At 37.1% G+C, this 5,205-nt stretch overlaps 1 long non-coding RNA gene across 1 annotated transcript in view; it reads left to right on the forward strand.

Moving 5' to 3' along the window:
- The first annotated feature begins 246 nt into the window (after positions 1 to 246).
- LOC128249635 (uncharacterized) overlaps positions 247 to 5,205 on the forward strand; it is a 22,440-nt gene continuing 17,481 nt past the window's right edge. The window contains exon 1 of the long non-coding RNA XR_008265755.1: positions 247 to 306. This is a non-coding gene — a long non-coding RNA (uncharacterized LOC128249635). The remainder of the gene's footprint in view (positions 307 to 5,205) is intronic.

Here is a 5,205-nt window from a genome sequence, read left to right on the forward strand (position 1 = left end):
AGGGGGGAAGGATACATCCTGGCAAACATACAAGATTAAGGGAATTCTAACACTTGTTGAAAATATTTTCATCAAGAACAACGTTGTCGATGTACCATTACCACCACCACTGCCACTGTCATCGTCATCATTATTGCCGCCATCGTCATTATTGCTGTCGTCGTCGTCGTCGTCGTCATCGTCATCGTCATCATTATCATTTTAACATCTGTTCTTTAATGTTTTCACTACAATAAACAGGTTGGCATTTGGCCCCATGCCATATACATGAGGTATAGGTGATGAGAAGTTCCACAGCAACCACAGGTAGGTACCATTTTATGGTAATCAGAGCATTTGTAATCATATTAATTGGATACAGTCTCTGATAATGACCTAATTCAATATAGTTCTTACATATCAATAAACATCAGATATTAACTAATACACCTTATTTCTGCATTATTTTGTCTTTCGATTCATTTATTGTAATTTTGTACTTTAAGCCAAAGGAATATGAAACAAGGAAACAGAGAGGATTTTTTTTTTAGAGATTACTTTTGTGAAAATACTCACTAATAAAAATCATTTGTGTTTTTCCTTTGACCAAACGCATATGCATACAAACACACATACATACATGTGTGTGTGTGGATCAGTTTACATTACACATACCCATACATAGGTGTGAGTGCATGTATGTGCATGTGTGTGTGTGCATGTATGTATGTATGTATGTATGTATGTGTGTGTATGTATGTGTATGTATGTGTGTGTGAGTGCATGTATGTGTGTATGTATATATGTGTGTATGTGTATGTGAGTGTATGTATGTGTGTGTGCATATATATGTATGGTTGTGCAAGTGTGTGCATGTTGCATGTTTCTGTGAGTTTGTGAGTGTGTGAGTGCATGCATGTAAGTACATGTGTATCTGTGTATGTGTGGGAGTATGTGTGTGTGTGTCTTTGAGTGTGTGAGTACAAGTGTGTAAGTGCATTGTGTGTGTGTGTGTGCATGCTCTTATCTGTATGGCCAAATGGTTAAGAAGTTTGCTTCACAATAATGAATGAAGTCTCAGAGCAAATCCCACTGAAGTGCAGCCTGGGTAAATGTCTTTTGCAACAGCCTCAGGTTCTGCCAAGACCTGTGAGGAAAACGAAGGAGGCAGAAACTGTGTGAAAGCACTTAAGGTAGCTTCTACCCGTAGTTCAAATATCCACCCTTATCACATACTGAATCATGCAGATTCTGCTTGAAAGTTACATTAACAGTATGAGTGTCTAAGGAATACTCAACCATCTTCATCATCATCATCATCATTATCATTTAACATCTGTCTAACATGCTGGCCCTGGTTTGAGCTGGTCAGCTAGGAAGCTGTCCAGACTCCAACTGTCTGTTTTGGCATGTTTTTTTTTTTTATGGCTGGATGCCCTTCCTAACACTAATCATCTTAGAGTTAGCTGGATGCTTTCTCCATACCACAACCAGGGATGCATTTAAGCAGCACCAGCATGAGGGCATTTTATGTGGTGCCTGCACTTGTAAAGAACAAACCTGCATGTATGGATGACAGAGATTTTATTTAGCTTGACTCCTCTTCTCCATGTACATGCTACTCCAATGAGCGGGTAATCCCATTGATAAAACAACAGAATATTCATCACTGAAACTGATAGTGCTTTGTTTACATTCATGTGTCATTGTATCAACCAACCAGACTATTTGATGTTGTTATACACCGCTGGTCACAATGCGCTTCCTCGCATTGTTTTACCACTCAAATGATGCTACCCAGCTGGCTAGGTGGGCAGGTCCATGTTCCTCATTGACAAAGGAAAGCCAATCTTTTGAAGGGTAACCCATTTACAGCTGATCAAGTAAAAACAAAAGATAAAGCTAGTTCCACTTCCCCAGTCCATTCAAATGAAGCACGTTTTTTTTTCACTCTAAAGAATACTAACTTATCTCAACAAGATGTAGATATTTCATTAGCAACTAGAATAACTGTTATCAAATTTAATAAGATTTGGACCCATAAGAACAGGGAAAATAACTTTGATATAACCATGGGGTCATGTGACTCTGAATCTTCTGGGTATATACATATCACATTAAAGAAGAATTTCAGAACATGGTAAGCATTGGTGAGATGCATTATTCACTGTAAGGTAATGGAGTAAAGTTAGCTATGGGAGGAATAAAAAAAAAGATTTATAAGATTTTTTTTTTTCAAAAAAATAGATTTGTCTACTACTTTGATAATAATTGCAAAATAGTTATTTCATTGATATTACTCTAGAACTTTATACCAGTCTCTTTAGACTGTATCATAAAATATGTGAGTCACCTTTCTAATCACCTCAGAGCTGTCGTGAAGTATATGATTAATGAGATCTTTTCCTGTATCTTTATGCTTTCAGCTAATGGAGTTATTTTCAAACAAAACTGATCCTCTTTATAATTTTGAGGTTTGTTATTATCCTTTCAAATTTTGGGCTCTTTTTTTTTTCTTTTTCTTGGGGGTGTACTTAATTGTTATTAACTCTTTAGAGTAGGTCTACAAATGACATCAGTTTTTGATTGGCTTGTAAGAAACCTGATATTTTACTACCTTGAAACTCCCTGTTCATAATCCTGGTTTTTGACTCTGTAGAAAAGAATGTTCTCAATACATTCTCTGACCAAAGCCAGGCTTGATTAACTTTGAAAAACTTGACCGACAGATGTTTTGAAGCTTGTTACAGACACACTGAACTTGTTCTTCATGTATCAGGAAGTCTCTTTTACTGTCAGTAACTTAGGGCCCAAAGTACTTGAAGTTACTGATCTGCTTTGAGATGTGGATTACTGTTTCAAAAAAACTGGTATGTGACTTTCAGCCTGATTAATGGTCATATACATAGTCAATTTTCTTTGCTTTGAGGAACTGACTGACTTTGGCTACAGTGCTCCCTAAGGATGTTAGTAAGTCTTCCATATCCCACAGCTGACGATATGTATGGATAAGATCATTGCTAAAGTTAAGGTTAAATATAGGTTCTGCTGGTGGAGGCACGTGGCCTAGTGGTTAGGGTGTCAGTACCATGAACGTAAGATAGTGGTTTCGATTCCTGGACCGGGCGACGCATTGTGTTCTTGAGCAAAGCAATTCATTTCACGTTGCTGCAGTCCACTCAGCTGGCAAAAATGAGTAACACTGTAATGGACTGGCGTCCCATCCAGCAGGGGAACACATATGCCATTGAAACTGGGAAACCAGGCCCATGAGCACATTTACTTTTTTTATTTTAGGTTCTGCTGACTTCTTTGATAACTTCTGCTTGATTGTGAAATGTCATGGACGATATCAAAACTTTGCTTAAGAATGTAGTCCAATGCTCTTACTAGAAACTATTTTGCTGGGCTGTCTGTTTTGCACAAAGTTTGATGCTTTTGGGGAGGTTTTTTTTTTTTGCATATGATGGTGATAGCTTTGACATTTTCAACTGGCCTACCATAGTGCAACAATATATGTAACATGGTATTTTCTATTGACACTATGCCTTGGAGAAATTCACAGATACAATTGATGCTTTTCACTTGAAGATTCCGATGTTTTCTATGATTCTTCTAAGAGTAATGATTTATAGACATGTTGATCTACCTTTGTGGAAGCCAGTTTGGTTCCATCATAGGATGCAACTAATATGACGGTAAATTCTATAAAGGAGCATAGAATTGTAGATTTTTTAAGGCAAGAGATGAGAGTGTAATTCCCCAGTAATTCTGAAATAGATGATGACCATTTTTTTCTTTCTTTTGAGAAGGGTTTTGGTTTGTGTTCTTTATAGGTTTTGTTACAGAAGTTCAACTGATGTTTTTGGAAGAGTGGACTCTTTCAGATGTTATCTAGGATGTTATATAGACCAGCTGTTTTGTTTTCTTGATCATTTTAGGCATATTTTAAAAGTATTTCTATGGTAAATGGGCCAATCTGGATTGGCAGGCTATCTTCTATTTTGTGGTGGAAGAAAGAATTGTTGTCAAATTTGATGTTGCATAGCTCTCTTTTACTTAAAAGGAATCTGAAGTATTGAAACTAGACATCAAAACACTGACTAGTGATTTCCCTCACAGAGCATATAACTGGAGAAGCTCCAATTTGTATATTCAGTCAATTTCTACCCATTTACTGCCCATACTGCAGCAGGTTTGTTTTCATTGTTTTCATTTTATTCTATTTTGGACTTTGTATGTGCTTTTACAGCCACCTTGCACTTATCATCAAGTGTAACTCCAGCTAAATTAAGGTTCCCTTCATTATTCTTTGTGGACTTAAATTGATGTTTCAGGGCTGATTTCATCATGTCCTCTCAATCACTTGTTATATTCTTCTTTGAAGCAAATATTAATGTCTTCTTTCTTTTCTTAGGGACAAGCTCTGGTGTTATTAAATCTCTTTTGGCAGTGGATATGGAGTTGTATACAACCTTGTTACTCTTGTTTTCAGGCCTCTCACAATGAGTGATGGACCAGTTGTGTACTAAAATTATAAGCTCCTTGCATTGTTTAGCACTGCTTGTTACTTTTCCCGGTTCATTTATTACATTCAAGCTAGAAAAACATGGTTTAAAGGCGTCAAAATTCACATGCATACAACTCTCTTTGAATGGGTTAAATCTAACCTCAGAATTGTTTCAGACAATGCCAGATATTTGTTTATGAAAGACCAGCAATCATCCATGCATATCAACCTCCCCTTTCCACACCACTAATATTATCCAAGGGAAAGGTAAAGGCTGATACAACTTGGCACCTGTGACATTGCAACTCATTTCTACAGTTGAGTGAACTGGAATAACATAAAATAAAGCGTCTTGCTCAAGAACACAACACACAGCCTGTTTTGAGGATTGAACTCACAACCTCATAATTGTGAGCCTGATGCTCTAACCACACACACACACACACACACACACACACACACACATATATCATGCCAAAACTAACCTTACCTGTGCTAGTGCCACATAAAAAGCACTGAGTCCACTCTGCAGAGTGGTTGGTGTTAGGAAGGGCATACAGCCATAAAAATCCTGCCAAAACAGACACAGTAGCTTGGGATAGTTTTCTATCTGGTTGGCTCCTACCAATCGTCCTACCCATGCCTACACGGAAGGTATATGTTAAATGATGATGAGGATGAGGATGATATTATATATATATATATATATATATATA

This window comes from Octopus bimaculoides, chromosome 16 (genome assembly GCF_001194135.2).
Source record: "Octopus bimaculoides isolate UCB-OBI-ISO-001 chromosome 16, ASM119413v2, whole genome shotgun sequence".
Classification (NCBI taxonomy): Eukaryota; Metazoa; Mollusca; class Cephalopoda; order Octopoda; family Octopodidae; genus Octopus; species Octopus bimaculoides.